The 6,000-nt window shown below is 31.0% G+C and overlaps 1 long non-coding RNA gene across 1 annotated transcript; it reads left to right on the top strand.

Annotated features, from left to right (window-relative positions):
• The first annotated feature begins 1,095 nt into the window (after nucleotides 1-1,095).
• On the top strand, nucleotides 1,096-2,593 carry LOC113741549 (uncharacterized). Its single transcript, XR_003460648.2, has 2 exons — nucleotides 1,096-1,593; nucleotides 2,190-2,593. It is a non-coding gene; the product is annotated as an uncharacterized lncRNA (long non-coding RNA).
• The last annotated feature ends 3,407 nt before the right edge of the window (nucleotides 2,594-6,000 follow it).

Raw genomic sequence — 6,000 nt, 5'->3', positions numbered from 1 at the left:
GCACCATAAAATGTATGAACTAACATCAAAGACGTACGTATCAAAACATCAAAATAAAACTTTAGTTACTAAACCAAAATCTCCTCTTCCTTAATTTCTCTCTCCTCCTTTAGCTCTTCTCTCAAGAGGCCTCCCTTATTAGGGTGGTCTACCTTCCGTAAATTCTATTTGCACTTTGTTGTTTCTAATAAAGTTCCTCCTAAATTTTTTTTTTAGTGAGAATTTTCTATTTCTCCTATGCGTTCCTAGTAAGAATTTTCTATTCTCTGGTGAGTTTCTAATAAGATTTTTGTGTAATTTTTTATTTTATTGTTAGATCTAACTTTATTTTAGATCTGGTTGTTAGATCTAAATTTTTTTCTTTTTTTTGGATCTTAGATCTATCTCGATAGATATCATCATTATTGGAGTTTAAAACAGTTGATTAGCAGATTTGACAATTGCAACATGCACACGAGGGAGCTGTAATGATTTACCTTATTAGAAGACATATCAAAATTTCTTGTAATTTTCATATTTGTTCACAATTTTGCAAATTTTTGTATCTGTTAAATTACATATGTATTATTTCTAGTGATGTTTAACCTACCATTAATACAGATTTCTATGATGTAAATCAAATCGTGCTGGACGCTTTTCAGTAATATCGTTAATAAAATTTCATTTTTATCAAAAAATAAAATAGAAATATTATATTATCAACCATATGAAAATTTGTGTTTTTCACACATTATTATCTAATCTTTCCAATTATAATTTTGGTGTTTACATCGATTATATTAGTACATATAATAGGATTAATTTTCTACATACTGACAATATGCACACTATCATCGGTAGATATATGACAATTAATTTCAATTTAAATTTCAAATTTCAAATTTTACATTTGTGTCATACATTCAACCGTGACAATATATACACACTCATTTAATGTGTACAAAATTAACTCCACATTACACTGTTATGAAATCCGGTCTGGCTTGGTGGTCAAACCGGTCAAGCTGGTGAATCGGCCACGAAACCGAGTTGGTTCTACAATTGGATCAAAGTTGTAGCTTGCTTGTTTGGAACCATTCAACCTGGGCGATTCAACCGTAAACTCGTCAAACCCAACAATTATTTCTTATTCGATGGGTTTTTGTAATATTCATGGAGTGACCTTTTTATCCAATTTGTTTAATTTCACCGGGCACCATTTTTAGCTTCATTGTCTTTTCGATGTGATTCAAACCAAATTACCAATTGAATTACAATTAGTTAATTACGGGACAATTGGAATTGGGAATTTGGGAATTAAGGATTTCTCTTTCTCTTGAATCTCTTCTCTCTTCTCACTTTCTCTCCCAAATCTCTAGCAGCCTGACAAAGACGGACGAAGAAATGAAGAAGCAAATCAAGTAATAATTCCGCTGTGTTTGCTGAAATGAAGCCTTGACCTCTACTGATTTCTGAAGCTTTTCCGATTTCCGCTGTGTTTGCCGACTACACACACGGACCTTTATTTCTCCGCTCCTCCCCCAAGCCCTGAGCTTCGTCGATTCTATAGAGTGTAGATTCTGTACTTTAGCAGCTACCGGTGAAGCCTTGAAGGTAATTAATCCATGTTGCATGTAGATTTTTTAGCTTTAATTAATGGTACAATGAAGCTAGTCGACAATCGACAAACATTCGGATTTGATCATCTGCATCCTGATTGGCGAGATGAACTCCTAGTCAAGAATCTAATTCCACCTTTACATGCTTAAAACCCAAATCTTGAGCAGTTTTAAATCGAGCACTTTTTTTTTTTGTCCTGGAAAATACTTCCCTGCACTATTTAGTGGCCGAACCATCTATACGAGGATAGTAGGCATGGATTATGGGAGCTCATAATCTGTCATTTGAACTAGTAAACTTGTTTCTCCAACTAGGAGCATAGACAAATGTAGTTGACACTTGGCAGTGGCGGGAAGCTCCCATAATCTGTCAAGAATATATGCTCTACTTTCTTTTCTAGTTTCATTTTTTACAATGGTTGGAATCCAATAGGAAAGTTTTACGAATGAAATAGCTGCATTTACTATCAACCGACCAAATGGTGAACTATTCTATTATAGAATATAGAATTTTTATACTCATCCATTTCATTTTTGTTAAATACAATATAAATTGAATGTATGATTCGTTGGTTGGTGTTAATTATGTAGATGAAGCTCTAAATTTGGTTGAATTGGATGCTGGAGATGAAGATGAGACTAATAATGAAGAGAATGAGAGAAGAAATTATCCTAATAAAGGCTATGATATGTCAAATTTTGATGATGTCGAGGAATTTGGTGGTACTAAATTCGGCTATAGTTAGGAGCCATGGAAATGAAGTGATGAACAGTAAATGACCTATTGAAGTGATAAACTGCATTATTGTTGTTTATGTTTATTAGTTTATGTTTGGTGGTACTGATTTACTGAATTGATTGTTAATCATGGCCATGTTTCAATGTTTGAGACAAGTTTTGTATGTTGAAAAGTTTGAAATATGAACTATCATGTCAGAATGCTTGAGGCTTGAACTTTGAATTTGAAATTTAAACTTTGAAACTTTGATTGCTTAGGTATCAGATTGTGTTCAAGTTTCTGTACTTATTATAAATTGTAATTTATAAATTTGTATATTTATTTAATTATATTATATATATTTTTTATTATATACTATAGTTTAGTGGTTCAACCAGTGATCCGGTGGTTAAACCGCCGACCCGTCCACCCAATCCCCTTGCCTGGTTGATGGCCAGGTGGGTTTGAATAACCATGCCACATTCTGCGGTGGAAATTGCGCAGGCCTGGATCACTCCGCCAGTGCACAAGGTATATTCTGTATTCTAGCAAGGACAAAAGATACTAGGCCGTACTCAACCGTATGTACTCACATGATCCGTCTGCCAAATTGCCTATAATTAAATTAGTCCTATTTTGTTCTCTTCAAAAAAGCCAACCGCTTGACAGTTGATTCACTGAGTCATCAGATTGTTAGCCTGGATTAAAGTAATACTTTGATATGATACTCTTCCACTAATAAACTACATATATTGATGACCGACAATGATAATCAATCATGAAAAATAGTTTAATGGTTAGTTAAACAAGCTCAATAATGCACTCTCCAAAATTGAGAGCCTATATACTTCATTGAGAATTATGTTTACAATTGAAAAGAACCTATTGAACTAGCCAGGGAAATTTTTGGGATAATATTCCAAGTTGGATGTTGATTTTATGCATGAATAAAAAGCACAAAAATGTGCAGTTTGCCTTTCACAAATCAATATTTGACACCATTTATGCATGAAAAAACTTGCCCGATGAAAAATAAAAATAATATATATTTCAAGATACCACTATTGGCGACTTGCTAGTACTGCAACATTCAATTCTCCTTTCCCCTGAGACAATAATTTGCTGTACTTAAAAATGATAGTGGTTGGTAGATAAGGATCTTCTCAATTATGAGGTAGATGAAGAAACTACCATTAACCCTTAAATGATGCTTCACCATTAGACACAATTAAAGGTGAGATCTTTGCCATATCATTATTCACTTAATGCCGATCCTTCTCCTTGCATGTTTAATTAAACTACAAACATCATTAACACTGAAGAAAATTTTCCCAAAATTTGTTTCAAAAATTATCTAATTTTTAATTTAGAATATACAAGACATATTAAAGATCAAAACATAAAAGAAAAGTTTAGTAGCTAGTTCATCAACTTTGCAGTAACACTGTATTATGTTTTATTGGATAATTGATTATTTTGAAAAATATTTGTTACAGTAAAAATGCATATTTAATAATCTTTCTATCTTTTTAATTATTTTTTTTATCTCACATATATCACATCATAAAAAGTGTTACAGTATTATTTAAAAATTTTCTAAATTAATATTCTTCTATATTGCTCATATTTATGCTAATAGATTGATATTTTTAACTAGTTAAATTCAGTAGTTACCATATAAATAGAAAATGGAGTAAAACTATGTATAGTTTTGATTGTTGACGTGGGAAAAAAAATATAAAAGTTGAGGGAGGCAAAATGAAAAAGAAGAGAGTTGAGGAAAAAAAAGTCCATATAAGAGTGCTTCTTACAAAAGAAACAAAACAAATCTATAATATTCACTCCGATTTTAATCATTAATCAAAGATGTTAGCACTATTGGAAGATTTATTTTTGTTCCCCACATGACTCCCTTCTAACTCTTGGTTGTAGGATTTTAGCCTAGGGTCCAACGCCCTTAATTTGTACAGGAATCTCCAAAATAAAGCATACAGTATATATGACTAAAATCATGTTGCAAGCAACAATTATCTCATAATTGATAGAAGAGATGCTCTATTATCACCGTCCATACCCAATTTTCTGGTAGAAGTGGATTACAATTATAAAATTGGAAGTTGTATGAAGGTGTAAGATTACTATTGTGTGACCTAAATAGTGCAACGGATCTTCTGTCCCACACCTTGTGTCATTCTCTGTTCCACTTTTTATTATATTGTTATTTCTCCTACATAAATATCATGTTTTAGTTCTTTTTTGTTTTCTTAAGATCCAATAACTATTAATTGAGTTATACACAAAATTTAACATACTCAAAAAATCAAAATGCATAAAAAATGAGATTTTTTATGAATTTTCTGCTGTATTTTTTAATTTTTTTATTATATATTACTTTTTTAAAGCTGCTGTATTTATTTTTTGCTCAATTAATAGTTATTGGATCTTAAGGAAACAAAAAAAAACTAAAACATGATATTTATGTAGAAGAAATAGCAATATAATAAAAAGTGAGACAGAGAATGGCACAGGATGTGAGACAAAAGATCAGTTGCGAATAAATAGGCACTAAAATTTATGGTGGCTCTAATATATAGTTGCCTGCCCTTTTTAGCTCCAAATATTTTCAGTCCTATGTCAAGTTTTAGTCTTCTTAATTATGTAGGTTGATTTAGACCAGGAATGCTATGGTTAGATTGATAATTAATCAGACATTTCTCCCCTCATCTTATTTTTGGCACAAAATGGTACGAAACACTTGCCTGAATTTGTATCCTCCATTGTAGTCATGATAGTAGACAATACCATCTTGTTTCTTTGATTAGGTAAGATTTTGATACTTTTTTATTTGCTTAATGCTAGTCTTAATTGAGCAATTAAAATCTAATCAACAAGTTGGTCACGATTTCTTGAATCACTTATTCTTATCATTGGCGTCATATATAGTTTTCAGAAACTTTTTGTGCATAGACCTTTAATTAGTTTTATCTTTAGCAATCATGTAAGCACATACAAGGTGAAAATGCAAGATTACGGCAAGGACAATTGTCAGAAACAATCATTACAAATCTTTTACAATTTGGATTTTGCCAATAATTAAAAAATCCAAAAGGTACGGATGAGGTAATGCCATGTAAATCCGACATAATTGACATATACTTTTTTTCGTTATTGTAAACAGTAAAGAATTACATTGCGTTACAAGATTGTACAAGTTGTATCTTGTATATAGTAAATTAAAACTTAGTTATTAAAGTTTAGGGATATTTAAAAACCTCCCCTAAGGTTTCTAATAATTGCGGCTACCTCCCCTAAAATTTAAAAAATTACACTTACCTCCCTTAATGCTATGAAAAGACTATGATAACCTTCACAAATTTTATAAATTTTAAGTAAAACTGAGTTTAGAAAAGAAGAATGAAAATTCTTTTTTGGTAATATTTCTTTATCCTAAAACTCTAATGTCATCTAATCTAATATATTATACTTCATTCCCAATTTTTATGACTAGATTTATTAATCAATTTACAAAAAATGACCAACCAATTAGGAAGGCATTTATTAAAATAAGTATCTTCGAAAATTAATTAACCAAAAACTATGTCCAAAGTACCAAAAAAGAATGCTTTCAAAACATGGTTTAAATTTTCCTACAAAAAACTAACTTGAAATTTGCACCTAATTGAT

This window comes from Coffea arabica, chromosome 4e (assembly GCF_036785885.1).
Source record: "Coffea arabica cultivar ET-39 chromosome 4e, Coffea Arabica ET-39 HiFi, whole genome shotgun sequence".
NCBI lineage: Eukaryota > Viridiplantae > Streptophyta > Magnoliopsida > Gentianales > Rubiaceae > Coffea > Coffea arabica.
The sequence above is the reverse complement of the archived record's forward strand: the minus strand, read 5'-3'. Positions and strand labels throughout refer to the sequence as shown.